Here is a 16,482-nt window from a genome sequence, read left to right on the forward strand (position 1 = left end):
ATTCCTGTCAGAGGTTGAGGTCATTAGAAGGGCAGTACAAATAGCAGCTACATTTCCTGCCTCTGAGTTGGGGACTCTTTACTGCCAGTTTTCTAGCTTTCATGATCCATGTCATTTGGTACCTTAAACAAAATAAAAACAAACAAAACATTTATCATAATGAAAAAAGTGTGTTCTCTGGTAGCTTAGAAGGGCTCTTTACGTAAAAGCAATGGATTTAATTCTTGCAGTAAGCAGCACAATATTTTACCTCCGTTGTAGCATAGATGACAGGAAAGGCAAATCTCCCATAAATTACAGTTGCAATTTAAAATGTTGGCAACTAAGCGGTCATGAACTTCCTTTAGTCTTTGGAAGAGTCTCCTCCTCTTGTTAGCTGTAGGGTACCTATTGTATGTGGTCTGGTGAGTGAAACATTCCAACAGCTTTCTCTGCTGTCCCGTGAGGGTCTGCTGGCTGAAATGACACACACATTCAATCTCATTCATGAAGAACATGCTCATGCAGCGGAACAAGAAGACGCCCCACTAAATAACAAAGACATGGGGGTAGGCTTTTGTAGACTCAGCAACCACATCCCCTGCATTTTGCACAAGACAAAGTAATCAATCCAAGTGTCAGAGGAAACCCTGATTCTTGGCTCCTGATCCCCTAGGGTCCTATTCTTATACAATCAACAAAAAGAGTTTGTTCAGGGCCAACAACTCTGTTTTCCCAGTTTAGCTAAATTTATGAGACTACAGGTGGGAGTATTAAAAACCTTATGCCCTCATTTATGTTTCTGTTTGTAGGTTTTCCTTAGCCCTCATTTCACAGCTGCAGCTGATTAACCATCTGGGGCGGGGGAGATTCGCCTTTGCTAACAACAGCATAAATCTGGAATGACTAAGGATTTACACCAGTGTAGACGAAAGCAGCATTAGGCTCTTTGTCACTAATTTTGACCCTTGTGTTATTCTTGGTGCTGTATTATTTGAACTGAAGTAAAACACCATAAATCTGGGGTAACTCCCCTTTGGGACCAGAGTATACACAAAATTGTCCTTGTTCTTAAGGAATTTCCACTGCAGAGCTATGGTAGATGACTTTCCATGTAAATTTTGGTTCTGGAATTGGTTTGGTATAGTTGGAACATTCTAATTGGTAGTTAGGAGGTTGAATGATGTAGTTAATTTTTTCCACTGTATTATAATATATAGCTGCTCTGTATTACAACATACAGTCTGTCCTTCCATTGATTGAACCACATTCCGCTCTGATTCAGAACTGGGCAAGCCTGTTGAAGTTAATATGGGGTTACACGAGTGTAGCTGATGGCTGAAGTGAGCCCAATATGGGTTGAAAGCAACACAGTTATTCTGAAAACCTCCCAAGCGTTCCAACGCACTTGGGAAAAAAGAAGTGTCTGACTCCATGGTGTATTAGCAAAAGCTGCTAATGGGTTTGAATCACAATTGATGCAGTTTTTCTAAAGGAAAAACCTTTCCTCAGAATCCCATCTCCACTCAGCAGGCAGCTTCCACAATCATGCACTGTTGTTCCGGTCAAAAGAAATTAAGGGGACTAACAACATTTCCCTAAGGCTTTCCAATGGAAGCAGGGTTTGCTAATCTTTAGGAAATTATGCTAACGAGCTCTATGCCTGAACTGCAGGAGTTCAATACACCAGTCTCTGAAATCACACATAGCCTTTAAACTATCAGGGTTTTAATGAACTAGAAAAATTGTGCTAAGCAGAGATAAGAAAGAGGCTGTAAAATTCCTCCCCTTCAGAAACTAGGTCGATGACAGTGAAAAATGAAAACAACAAAGCTTTTTTCAGGGCTGATCCAGACAGGGACCGAGAAGCTCCTGGTAAATTCTGAGCACTTTCAACTCCTACTGAAATCACAGCACGTCTCTGGATCAAGGCCATTGTGATTACAGATCAATAAGTTGTTTGGTGTCAATGTCAGAAGGAAACTCACCTTTCAGACCATCTTCCATATTTCCTATTCTATCAGGAGGCAGAAGCTGTGAGAGAGACTCTTAGAACACATGGCTGATCAAAACACAATCACTAGAACTGGCTGGAAAATTTAAAAATACAGATGAAGTTTTAGCAAAATTTAAATTGCTTTTTAAAAAAACATGTTTAGCCCCATTTTTCCCAATGACCCCTAAAAGTTACTTATTTCCTGTGCAGTATTCTAGTCTGCTTGATTTCTATGGAATAATATTGCTTGATTACCATGTAATAGTATTTCTTATTGGATAACATGCAGGGTTGCTTGGTCTGTAAAAGAAATAAGCTACTGTTGCACTCATGGTAGGCATCTGGAGAAACTAGGAATAAATGGGGCCTCCCCATTTAAGGGCTAGAAGGTTGGTACAATTAGCCCTACCTGCCGCACCTGGGAAAGGGGTGGTTTAGTTAATAGAACCAGCTGGGTCTAGAGGAGATGATGCTTTGAGAAAGAACAGTGGGAAGGAAGATGTTTGGTGATAGGAAGAAGAGTTAAGCTGGGGGTGAGAAGGTTCAGCTAAAGCCTACTAAGGCAGGAAATGGCTTCTAGGAGTAAATGGACTTCTGCTGGAGGCTTTTAGGTATTAGGTGGGAACTGAGAGACTATAAAGCGAATTGGGAAAGATGATACTAAGTGCTGCAAGTGAGCAGGCTGTAATCTTAGAGAAAAGACACCAGGCAGGGAAGGCCTTGGAGGCCCCAGCATGAAGAATTACATGGGTGGACTTGTGGGAGGCTTGAGAACACTGTTTTGGGATTGATTTGGTTACTTTACTTGATAAATCCAGCCCCATGGAGAGGTTTGGCAAAACCAAAAAAGTATTTGGTTTTGAAGTTGATTTAAGGACCCCTGAGTTGAAGGAGAGTGGGGAAACTGAGGTAGGGCTGCTGCAGACTGACCTCACAAGAGGGTACTTGGGAGCTGGCTGGTCTGGTTACAAAGAGTTTTTGCTCACAAGGAATTCTAATTGGCAATCCACAAGCAGCTTGTTTTAATTTTCTCCTTAAAAGAAACAGCCTGAGAATTTTTTTTTCCACTGATCTTGTGTAGAGTTCAATCAGAGTGTATTCATGTGCCTAAAATTATGCACATGTAAGTCATTGCAGGATCAGTGCCTAAATTAAGGGGTCTCTGCTTTAAAGTTTATAAGACTAGTGCCTAAGCCATCCTCCTACTATATCCAACAAACTATAAAGCCTGCCAAGAGTGAGGGTGGGGAATAACTAGCTATTTTTAGAAGTTGGAGGAAAGTTTTGTAAAGTTTCAGGGAAGGAGAATCAGAAAAATGTTGAAGTTTTTTAAAATATATATATACATAGATAGGTGTGGGAAGAATCTTGGAGCTAATCACCATCCTTATGGGGAGAGGAAGGATATTTTCATTTGCTTCGCTCCCTTGCCTTCTATTTCAAACACTCGCATCCAAGTCACTGCATATGTTGGCCCCAACTCCAAACAGCTCTGTGGTGGTCTTCAGCAGCCCATCAATAGATTGTATACACTGTTTGGTGTAGCTCCAGCTTTTGCATGATGTCTTCCCCAAGAGAAGGCCAGAGAAGTCTGTGTCTCTGTGTGTGGGCTTTATATTTGCAGTAATTTAAAAAATAACACACTATCTTTGTTTTTTTGGGGGGGTCAACTATTTAGCCTTCTAATCTCTGGGGGCAGTTCATCTAAAAACAAAAGACCCTCAGTGTCTCAGCTGTATTGGGATGAAAGGAGTGTCAGTTCTATCTTGTGTTTTTTCTAATCTGGGACTGCTCCTCATCTCTCATCAGCAGTTATGCTTTTATTCTGTAATCTCTGCCAGATACAAAGGGTCTAACAAAGCAAATTTAATGTTTATACATAAACTGCAAAGATATAATACAATAATCAGGAGTTTCACATATTTCTGATTGTCTTGACCCTTGTGAGATCACTTTGAAGCTTTTAATAAAATGCCCTTTATTTATTACATCATCCAATCTACATGATGAAAAGGAAAGTGCCAACTTAAACTTGGCTCCAAATTAAAATTTTGTTGAAATTTGTGCCCCTCAAACCGATGGAAACTTTTCTGTGCGCAAACTTCCTCATGAAAACTTAGCTGAAAGCTGGTATTCACACTCCTGCAGTGCTTAAAATCCACACATTTCAGCATTGAGTCTGTAATTCTTGCCTTACTCGAGTCAATGGGAGTTTAGCTATTAATTTGGGGGGAGGGCAGTATTTCACCATAAGATTTGATGAGCCTACTATGACAATTTATACCAGATAAGGATCAGTCCTCTTACTGTGAAATTGACCATAACTAAAAGCCAGAGGGTCACAACCTGAAAACTTGGCCTGTTTCAAATACAAATGAAAAGTTATTTCAGGACACTGAGTTCCCATTGCCAAATGTTCTCCTTTTACAATCACATTTCCCTTTTAAAGAAAAACATTTTTCCTGTTTATTTTGTGAAAGACTCACATGGACCACAGGGGCAACTGACTACTAGACACAAGGGACCTGGTTCTCAGTTATTCTAAGGACACTACACTGACTCCTTAAGGCACCTTTGTGTTACCAGAGCCATGTAAAGGAGCATCGGTGAGAATCATGCCCAATGTGCTATCCTGAGCACGAAGTAAATTGAAAAGATAGGGTGAAATCCTGGCACTGTTGAAGACAATGAGAATACTCCTATTGGTTTCAGTAGGGCCAGGATTTCACTCCTGATCAGTTCCAGTGATCTTGGGTGACACTTGCTTTTTGAGGCAGACACTATCTTTTATGCTCTGTTTGAACAGCGCTCAGCACAATGGGATCCTGACTAGACTTCCAGGGCCCTATGGCAATATAAATACTAATACTTGCAACAATAGGCAGTAAAACGTTTTCAGGCAGGAGTGGCAGTTTAAAGTCTCTGGCTGTCCCTTGAAATTGGCCTTCGTTGATTTTCATGGCCCAAGATGATTGAAATGCAAAAATCAAGGGCTTGTGTTTTACACAATAAACTACCACTTAAAGTGAATGTTGCTTCTTGCAGCATTTAGGGCCTCAGTCGGTTGCTGCTCAGTGTTTGCTCCCTTGACTTAAAAAGGAGCTCCGCCTGTGTCAGGAGTCAGTGAAGATTCCAGGATTCGGCCCTATGTCCTGATATTGGGCTTTTTTTACCCCCTTTCAAAGTAGGAGCCTGCTTGCAGGTATGAAAGGATAATCAATGGCAGCACGTTGGGCCAATTCAATGCCAATGCCAATTCTCACTGATGGGAGATGGATCAGACCCTTGAAGGAGGGAGGGGGAGTGAGCTGGCCATGCTGCCTGGCAGCTGTGGGGCTAGAACAGCAAGCAGAGGTGAAGACATTACACGTGTCCCAAGCTATGCAAGGATGGGGCCAAGAATCCATGTGGAACCTCATGCCCAGTTTGGTTCTGGGCAGCGCCTCCTGCCCTTTCCACTTCCCAGTGGCTCTGCAAGTAACTCAGCCTGGCAAACACCCATGTAGTGTTTTGTGAACACTTTTCTCCCTTTTATGGGTTTTTTCTCATAGACTCAGAACATCAGGATTGTAAAGAGCTAGTTTACAAAACTCTGAATCAAAAATTCACTGCTTCTCTATCTATCCTTTTACATATAAACCTTCTCCTCTGAAACTGTGAGCCCAAACAGCGCTGGACTAGTGCATGAGGATGAGATAGTGAAACTGACTAGACCCCCTCACTTCCCCTTCCCCCCACCACTGAAAAGTGAATCTGACCAATCCATTCCCAGTATCTAAACTGAATGAAAAGCACTGGGTAAAATATGGGGTAGGGGGGATTGATGGCTTTTGGATGGAGCTATGGAACTGAGGGAACTTCTTAGTATTTGGCAGGGAAGAGAAGAATTTTATCCTGGGAATGTGCCACATATCACCATCCACACTTGGAGCTAGGGGAGTGATTCCCAACTCACACAGACATGCTCGCACTAGCTCTCGTGCACTAAAAATAGCAGTGAAGCCAGGATAGCACAGGCTGTGACAAGTGGCAGCATGAGCTGGCTGTGCCACATAGGTTTGTACTCCACACCGCTAGTCTGTGCCACTGCTCTCTGCCGCCCATGCTACCCCGGCTACACTACTATTTTTAGCATCCTAGCAGGATGAGAATTAGCATATGTGTCTATGCAAGCTGGGAATCACACCTCTGCTCCAACTCGAGACACAGCATGAGATGGACATTTTTTTAAGGTAGCCTCCTGTTAAATTACTGATAGCTCATTACTGGGTAGAAGTGAGATAAATAATAAACCACCCTACTTTTGGGTAGCCACCTAGTTGAGCACAATTTCTCCATATTCCTGTCCATCTCTTGAAGTGACAGCTCTGTTTAATGAGTCACTGCTTCAGGCATGTGCCTGATGCTTTAGTGTATGCATTTGGCTCATCAGCCCCCAGGGAGCACACATTTCACTAACAAGCTCTCAGAATAAAGGACCTGGTTCTGAAAACAATTACTCACATTCTTAAGTGTTAGCAGGATCAGACCCTTAGCAAAAGAGTAATTTGCAAAGTGTCTTCACCCTCAGATACTCATAGGATTGAGGCCTTGATATTTATGTTTCTTCCAAAACCTGAACAAAATTAACCTATGACTGAGAGGGCTGAAAAAAGCGACTTGAACAGCTGAGGAAGTTATATCTGCCAACATCCAGATTAGCAATGACTCATCCCCTTAATTATAGGTGCACAGATTCAAAACGGGCACTGGTTGGGGGATCTTGCATTTGCCCACCTCATTCGATGGTCATAAAAGGTCTGCTAGCTGCCTACATTCAAGTCCCTGCAGCTAGACAGCCTTCTGCCCATTCACCACTTGTGTGGGAAAGCTATTCCACTGGTGCTCAGCAATATAGATTTAAATGGACTAGCTGCATAATTTTTGGAAGCCATAATACTTCTTCAGGAAGCTTTTCAACCATTGCTGTATTGTTGCCAGGTTTCTTTTTATGTGATGGCACCTGTTGATTGCTGCATGTGCCAAACAGAATAACTGCATAGGGAGATTGCAAAGAAGGGGCCAGATTCTTATCTCAGTTACGCTAGCATAAAACTGGAGTAAGTCCATTGAAGTCAGTAGAGAATGAGATCAGAATCAGATCCAGGAGTTTTGCATCGTTAGCAGATTCCAACAAAACTCTGACATAGCAGAGAACCCAAGGACTGAAAGAAACAGCTGGATAAAGGAAATATATGTGATGTGACAGTTTCTGGTTTCCTGGCCCCCTTAGGGTTGCCAAATTTGTCTGGACATATTCCCAGAGGATTCATCACATGACATAATCTTTGAATAAAGATTAATCTTTAATTTCTGGAGAGTCCAGGACAATCCTGGAGGGTTGGCAAACTTAGCATTCTGCTTCAAGACATAAAAAAGCACTGGAGGATATAAGTCCAGGTACAAACAGTTCAAAATACCACAGCTCAGGGGACAAGTTATGCACTTACCATGAGAGGTCATCAACCAGGTTTAGATATGGCCTTCTCAGAAAGTGTTAAATGAAGGTAAAAGGCAAGAAAGAGTCTTTCGATATCATAGAATATCAGGGTTCGAAGGGACCTCAGGAGGTCAGCTAGTCCAACCCCCTGCTCAAAGCAGGACCAATCTCCAACTAAATCATCCCAGCCAAGGCTTTGTCAAGCTGGACCTTAAAAACTCCTAAGGAAGGAGATTACACCACTTCCCAAGGTAACCATTCCAGTGCTTCACCACCCTCCTAGTGAAAAAGTTTTTCCTAATATCTAACCTAAACCTCCCTCACTGTGAGTCCTTGGTCTGTCATCTGCCACCACTGAGAACAGTCTAGCTCCATCCTCTTTGGAACCCCACTTCAGGTAGTTGAAGGCTGCTATCAAATCCCCCCTCATTCTTCTCTTCTGCACACTAAACAATCCCAGTTCCCTCAGCCTCTCCTCATAAGTCATAATATCCTCCTCATAATATCTTTTTTCCAAGATACAAGAAGAGAAGACAGACCAGCTAACTCCTCATCTTAACAATAGGATGATATAGCTGGATATGACTCACAGGGCCCACAGTGCTTAGGTGCCTTCTAACAAGTCCTGAACAAGCATCTTTGTCAGCCAGCGGTTGTTCCCCTGCAAGGTTGACTGGCTGCAGTGGTGTCAGTCCCTGACAGCCCCCTTACATGCTTCTTTCAGTGCACTAGGGCCCCAGTATGCCAGGAGTAGGGTGACCAGATGTCCCGATTTTATATGAACAGTCCTGATATTAGGGGATTTTTTTTTTTAATTTGGCTTCTATTAGCACCCCTCCTCCCCGGTCCCGATTTTTCGCACTTGCTGTCTGGTCACCCTAGTCAGGAGCATGGCTCAAGTTCCGTATTGTCAGTTCCAAGGGGAATGATATAGCCACCGCTGCTGTGGAGAGTGTGTGACGGGCTGAGGCAAAAAACTCCAGTTTTCACAAACAACCTCATGCATTTGCATTGCAAGAGGGGACTGGCATGTTGCTCACAGCCACTGCCAAAGTGACCCAGTGCCTCTCATCAGGCACAACAAAAAACGAAAGAAGCGGACACTGTTTTGAGGTGGTCACTTTGTTGAGAGCTGGTGTAAAGAGCTGCACAAAGGAAGCCGAGTGCGATAAACAACAACAAATTCTATAGCAGAGATCCCCAAACTGTGGGGCATGCCCCCTAGGGGGGCAGGGAAGAACATTCGGGGGAAGGGGGCACAGCAGGGTCCAGGCCAGTCCCCATGGGGGACAGAATGCCATCTAGCCCTGCTCTGCTCCGCTCGTAGATCTACTACAGTCCTGTCCCCAGCCTCAGCCCTCAAACGATGGCCCAGCCATGCCCCCACTCCCAGCCACAGTCCCTGGCTCCAGACCCACTTCCAGCCTTGGCCCCCTTAACCCTTTCTTCCCGCCCCACCCCATCATGGCAGCCAAAGCTCCGCTCCCAGCCCCTTATCTAATAACTAACATCTATACAGCCATAGAGCACTCTTATAGCAGGCAATCATTTATCTCGTGAAATATATGTAGGGAGTCCATTCAAGTTCTCAGGGTGATGCCCTTTAAAAGGTCAATGCAAAAAACTGCCCAACTCCATCCTAGTCGTGACTCAGCCACCCTGGGATCTAGGGCTCTGGGCTTCCGGAGCAGGGGGCTCTGTGTTCTATCCCCCACTGTCCCTGTGGAGTTCTGACTACCCACAATATGGTGAGGGCTCTAGCATAAAGATCGTGCAGTCCCAAGATTATAGCAGCCTCCACAGGGCTGGAGGAGGGCACAGTGTGTCAGATTGGCTCCTCCAGCCTATCTAGTCTTCACCTCTTCCCCCTTTACAGATGTTGAATGCTCAGAGAGGCCTCCTGGGAGGCCTGGAGAGGTGGGGGAGACAGCCACAGAGGAAATGGACTCTGCAGGGGACAGTCCCGCCCACAGGAGCTATTTTGGTTTCCCACAAGTTCTTCCACGCGCCTACTGAAATAATAAAAGCTACTCATTGTATGAAAAAAACAAAATTCTTCTCCAGACTGAGTAAATGTGGCTCAGAAGCTTGTCTCTCTCTCCAACAGAAGTTGGTCCAATATTACCTCACCCAACTTGTCTCTGTAAACTTCCTCCTTGTAAGAGGCAAAATGTTTTGAATACAAATGTTGATGCTTCCTCCTAATTTTGTTAGCAGGACACAGTGTTCCCTAATCAAATTCATTTGCCTAATGTATATCTTATGCACCATAAAACTAGTTAAGAACCAGCAACACTTTATATCCCATTTACTGTGCTTTCCAAATGTTTGGGGCCGCTTATATTTGACCTTTGCAAGGCTTTGTGATGCCTGAGGCCAGATGCTTAAACAGAATCACCTGCCTGCATTTTACATTCCCTTTCATCTTTTATTCCATGCTATAAATTCCCTGCACCCATTGGTAACAAACATCTGGCCCAGAACCCAGCAGCCAGCTTTTCCCACTCACAGAAGGAAACTATATTGAAAAGCAAGATTCATTATCTTCCAATGGTACTGAGCCTAAAACCACCACCTCAGAGGAGAAAGGTGTCATCTGGACTCTGTGAAATGAGCAATGGCCTTAGCTCTGTTCTCGGTGGGCAATTTTCCACCAGGGGCCAAATTGATTATAATTTATTTTATTGTGCTCTCATTCCCCCATTTGGCAGATTCACTCACCTATTGCTGGATATTTGACCACCTAGAAGTTGCCATAATAGAAATAAATAATAATGCTAATAATATTTAAGTGGAGCGATGAATATGATATAGTGGCTTTTTTTGTTCTACAAGCTGGGGCGACCAATCTTGCATCCCAAGAGAAGGGTCCAAATTTCCCATTGACTTCAACTGAACTTCCGGGGCATTGCTAGGTGAAAAAGGAAAGCAGGATCAGGAGCACAGATTTGCATGCTTTGATCATAAGGCTTCATCTGCCAAGAAGAAGAAGAAAAAGAAATAATCTTGGCAGATTTTAGCTCAACTTCCTTTCAGCCATTTTTCTCTGTGTGCCTATCCCCATGCTCTAATAGAACAGAACCTACACCTGGATGATAAGATTGGAGGCAGTTCTCCTGTCATGGGAAGATGTCTCAAAGCGAACAAGCAAGAGGGAGTTTCATGTGGTTGTGTCTTTTTCTATAATATTCAGCTAATCGTTTGTCCGTGTGGCTAACTTCTTGGTTATGTTTTCCTGTACCAACACCCCACCAGCTGCATACGTTATCATGTGATATGAATAGCTTTTACTGAAATCCATATGTGTTTCTGTGAGTTGAAGAATCCTCCTCACCCATAGTTCAGTAAGTGCACTTACACCTATATTCCTGATATGAAAAGTCACAAAGGGAGTTTGGATTAGGCCATATATGACTAACTAAAGGCATTAGATCCCTAATGAGCAAGTTATCCAACAAATTAAATGGCCTAATTTTTTACAAACAACTTGACCACGTCCCTGGGCATCAGCAATATAGCATAACAATCTCACTTAACCCCCAGCCTCACTACTGCCGCTTACCTCATCATATAGACTTCATCCAGCAGCTGGCAGAGAAAACAGAAGGGCTGCAAGCTCTCAGTGCAGGGAATTTGTGAGAGCCCGGGCATGAAGGAACTGTGACCGAGTCTGGCCAGAGTGAGCTACCCTATCCTCCAGAGTGGTATGAGAGCCATGTATTCTGAGGAAACACTCAGCCTGATTTAACCTTTCCCTAAGAGTCAGACCTTTCTTCTGGGAAAGGGGGAAATCTTGGCACTGCCTAGCCAACCTAGTCTGTTTTTGGCTGAACAATGGCATTTTTTCCATGGCTGCACAAAACACCCTCTGAGTTCTATTTGGAGCCTCACTGAGAACATTTTTTTATTGCTATTTAATTTATTCTGGTTCAACAGTGAGAGTCTGACTCCAAGTGTGATTTTGTTCTCCAAGTCCTACAAAGTTGTCTTCCCATCCAAATGCTGCTAACCTGATCCATCACCCTGTGCTTCTCTGTAATGAATAATGCAGCAGGAGCGCCTAGTCATGTCTTGCAGGTCTTGGGACCATATGCAAGCTTGCATCATTGGATGGATTCTACAGGTCACATCCCATCACGGAGGCAAAGCCTTAGCTGCTGTGTATCATCATGACTACAATGGAACTACAGCAATTTCCAGCACTGGAGGATCTGGCCCATTACTTTGTTTTATATTTTGTTGATTGTAGAATTACACTGAGCCATGCATGTAGGAAGGTGACGCTCCATGTTTAGGGATACTCTCAGCTAGGGTGATGAAACTGCCTCATCTGACAGTTTTGAAGTCAGTAGGAGTTTTGTGCCATGAAGAGAGAAGGACCAAGCCCCACAACTGTCCCACTGTTTTTATACACACTGTGAGTGGGGGAAACTGGACTCGTTGCAGAATCACATATCCCCAGGTTTTGTCCCATGATAAAATATGAAGAATACAGAATAAAATATTTTATTATGGGAACGATCTTTTACAAATGAGCCCAAGACAGTCTCTGGCTTTATCAAATATGTCTAAGACATGGGCTACACCTATTTTTTATGGTATAACTTTCTGTTTAGGGGGTGATTTTTCACTTTGGGGTTATATTGGTGTAAATATTTATGTGCACGCAATTATACTGGTATAAAGGTGGCTTATACCAAGATAGCTGACTCTTTCCCATATGGGAATGACTATACTGATATAAATATCTTTATATTGGTATAACTGCATGAATGGCACCAACTGGGGGCTTCGTGGGGGAAGTAACCCCCTGTTCCCCTCCACCAAAGGTTTTTGCAGATTCTCAAAATTCCATAGGTTGCTGAGACAGCAGGGGTCATAGCCATGATTCCATTCTCAATATACTATGGACGCTAACAAAATGGTATGGAGCATCTCTCCAGCTGTGTGGTTGCAACACCACTGAACTTTGATCCAGCCTCTCTTCTGTACAGACAGATGGATGTCTGGGCCAAATTTCCATGAATAATGTGATCTGGCACACGGAAACTGGCAGGAACCAGATTTTACCTCCCTCCATCCCCGCCCCCCGAAATATCTGAATTGGCGCCTCTGAACTGCACCTCCACTAGGGGGATGGTAACACTTAAAATATACCGGTAACATTGCATTAATGCATGAACCCTCAAAGTATGAAAGGGTGGGATCTCCAGGAGTGACTAGGGCAGCTTTCTCTCTGCTCTTGTTTTCCATCCCTTGTAGAGGCCAGCCACAAGCTAGGCACAAGAACTGCTTAATGATACCCGTAGAGCTACAGAGGTACAACTTTTGTGTGCAGATAATTGAACAGAACAAGCTGTTAACATAATCCTTATGTTGCAATCTCTGTTTTAATACTTTCTTAAATACCTAGCAGTTGAAGTCATACAGTTCAGAACTCTGCTGAGAAGTAAAGACAGTTCAGCTAAAGATTTCAACAGATCATAAGAAGGTTAGAGGATATTCCTTTTAAACTTCTAATTATTGCCAGGCTCTAAGGATTTGTGCCTGATTCCGATAATTACATCACAGGCAGCAGAAATTCTTTAGACGGATGGTGGGAGCCGTAAACCTGCTGTGAACCACTTCATTAAACTAGAGTTCTTCAGCAAGTCAAAGCTCCATTTTTTTTTTTTGAATGGGTTGTTTAAATCCAAGCGTAAAAGTGAACTTGACCAGCTAGTGGGTTCTTACTGAGTCTACAGCAGAAATAAAGCAGCTGTTTCCAAGGCACGAAGAAAGTGGAAACACTACCCCTGAGTGAACCCTCTCAGAGGACAATTTCTCTGGCCCTGCCCTAGCCAGGGTGAATCTGCCCAAGTAGTTCCCTTCCATCCCTGACTTCTGAGATTCTAAAATAGATTAGCATGAAGGGGCTGTGTCCTCTGAGCCCTAGCAGAGCCAGGGAATTTTCTGGCTCTGCTAGAACTTATTGCAAAGAATGGAAGCCATGCCATATGAGAAGGAAGCTGGGATCGGTGTGAGGAATTCACAGCTGATAGAGAGTATGACTGATTAAGGGCATGGCTACACTTGCAGATGTAGAGTGCAGGGAGTTAAACCAGCCCTCGAGACGGCAGCAGGAAAAATGTTGCCGTGTGCTCACACTGTCAGCTGCAAGCGCAGTGGCGTGGCTACATTAGCAGCTCTCGCAACGCCACAGACAGCAGTGCATTGTGGTACGTATCCCAGTGTGCAAGTGGTTGCAGCGTGCTTTTCAAATCAGAGAAGTGGAGTGTGACAGGGTGCATGTTGTGTGTATGTGGGGGGAAAGACTGTGTTAGGGGGGCAGAGAGTGTGTCAGCATGCTGTCTTGTAAGTTCAGACAGCAGCAGAGAGATGGGGAAAACCATGACATCAGCCGCCACCCCCATCTCTCTTTCTCACACACAATGCACAAATGCCTGCCTCTGCAGCAGGAGCATTCCACAGTGATGGTTTGCTTTGTGACCCAGAGCTGATAAGCATGCCAGGTGTCAGAAACCGAGCTTTGAAAGGGGATATTCGCATGCCTGCAGCCAGGGGTGGCTCTAGGAATTTTGCCGCCCCAAGCATGGCAGGCAGGGTGCCTTCTGCAGCTTGCCTGCGGATGGTCCGCCGAAACAGCAGGACCAGCGGACCCTCCACAGGCAAACCGCGGAGGCAGCCTGCCTGCCGCCCTCATGGTGCGGGCAGAGCACCCCCCGCGGTTTGCCACCCCAAGCACGCGCTTGGCGTGCTGGGGCCTGGAGCCACCCCTGCCTGCAGCCGAGTTCAAAACAATGAGAAGAGTGGTTATTTGACTTCAAGGTATTATGGGACATTTCCAGAGGCCAATCACAGCACAGCAATGCAATATGTCATCCTCGCTGACACCCGGGCATTTCAGCCAGGAAGGAGCAAGCTTTATGCTTCTTGTGGAGGTGGATTACCAGGAGCGCTCCAGCCGCGGAGTCCAGGCGCTCTAAGTGCCTTGCCAGTGTGGATACCTCAGGAGTTAGGGTGCCCGGGACTGATTTAATGTGCTCTAACTTGCAAGTATAGCCAAGGCCTAAAATAGGTGGAACTGTGCTCACATATAAAAACACTAGCACTGGGCCAGCATTTAACAATTTCTTTAAGTGGATACGGCATGAGGGGAGGAGTCAGGAATCTGAGCTCCATGACCTGTTCTGCTACTAATTTACCCTGTGACATTCAGCAAGTCGCTTTAAATAAAAGCCAAAGAAACCCCCTCTTGGACTCAGTTTTCCCATCTGTAAAGTGGGGTTAATAATGCTTCCACAGCTTTGTAAAGTGCTTTTGAAATTTTGGATGAAAACTACCAAGTAGATAAGTGCTAAGATTTTTTAGAACTCATGTGTTGGCTAGTGAGATGAGGGCTTTAAATTGAGACCTTAACCACCTCCTAGATATTTAGTAATGCAAAGGAATTCTTACTTCTCCACTGTGCAATCTATAAACTATAGACGAATGTCCTCATTTCTAGTGGGTATGTGTCAAAGCTGCATATCTGCCAAGAAAAGGGCCAGCAAATGATTTCTACCCTGACCATTAATCTCCAGTATTAGTAGCTCCAAATCTGGCATGTGCATGTATTCAACAAAATAATGAACTCTGGGAGATTTATAGTGAATAACTGTCATTTAATGCAGTTTTTGGTTTCAGAACTGAAGAGAAATATCTACACAAGCATGTAGATAAAGTGGAAAAACTTTAATAAAAATCACTTGTTTCTTCTAAGCATTCGGTCCTGTCATTTATCACCCAACACACAATAGGCAGAATACTCAGATGTTAGCAATTGTGTGTGATCAAAGCTTTATCAAAGTGTTCTTTATTATTAACAGCAACAAAAGGAGGAACTGCATTCTAAAAAGAATGAAAACAGTTTGAGGCATATAATCATGTCAGCTGAAGACAAATCTTGCTATTCAAGCTTTCCAACAGATTCTAAATCCTGCCACGAGCAGATGATTGATTGATTTATATGAGGGATGAATTTGTCTTTGTAGGTACTTAAATATCTGAGCCATCACGGCACTACTCCAGGTTTATGCTGGCGACTGATTTCAGTCGAAATTTAGGATTGATTCAGGGGTAGAGGTGATGGAGATTTGTAAAGAGACACAGGATGATGGGCTCTAACTTTGGCACTGGAACTACCCAGGATGGGGCTCAATTTCCCAGGGAAGGAAATGGGTCAGTTCAAGGCCCTCACTGACTATAAAGACATGGAGTTATGGGCCTGATGCCTTTGCCATCAGTAGAGTAACTGAAAGTAACCTGCTAGACTGACCCACAGCCGCGAGATGGGCGTTATTAAACACAGAGGAAGCAGTGAAGGCTTTTGTGGCAAATAGCCTCCTTCAAGGAGAGCCAGCCCTTAGGTGCTCAGCACAACTTAGAAGGTGGGAATGCCTCTGCTTCCCAAAGTGAAGGAAGAGCTTTCTAGAATGGTCTAAGAGAGCACATTGGAGAGGCAAGGGGCATGAGGCAATATCTTTTATTGGACTAACTTCTGTTGGTGAGAGAGGCAAGCTTCTGAGCTACACAAGACTGTGTCTTTCACCAGCAGAAGTTGGTCCAATAAAAGATATGACCTCACCCACCTTGTCTCTCTAATATCCTGGAACCAATTCAGCTACAACAACACTGTTCATCCACACCGGCTTAGCTCTAAAGACTCCAGAGAGCAGTAAGACCGAGCCTTCCATGAACCGTGGAAAAGAAGGGCCTAGATCCTCGGCTGTGGCTAAGACTCATACATCACAACTGGGGAGGTGGGAGAACAGGGGTTAAGGCAGCTTTGCATTCTCAGGATCATAGGCCAACAGCAGGCCCAGCCAGACCTGCCGATGGGGGGCCAATTGCCTGGGCGGGGCCAGGTGATTTAAAAGGGCCTGGGAAGGCTCCTAGATACGTTCGACCGCTCCGGGCCCCGCACTTTGGGGAGCCCCGCAGGCCAATGCGATTGGCCAGCGCTGTTGGTCCCGGAAGTGAAGCATTC

Source organism: Chelonoidis abingdonii, chromosome 19, assembly GCF_003597395.2.
Source record: "Chelonoidis abingdonii isolate Lonesome George chromosome 19, CheloAbing_2.0, whole genome shotgun sequence".
In the NCBI taxonomy this organism is placed as follows: Eukaryota; Metazoa; Chordata; order Testudines; family Testudinidae; genus Chelonoidis; species Chelonoidis abingdonii.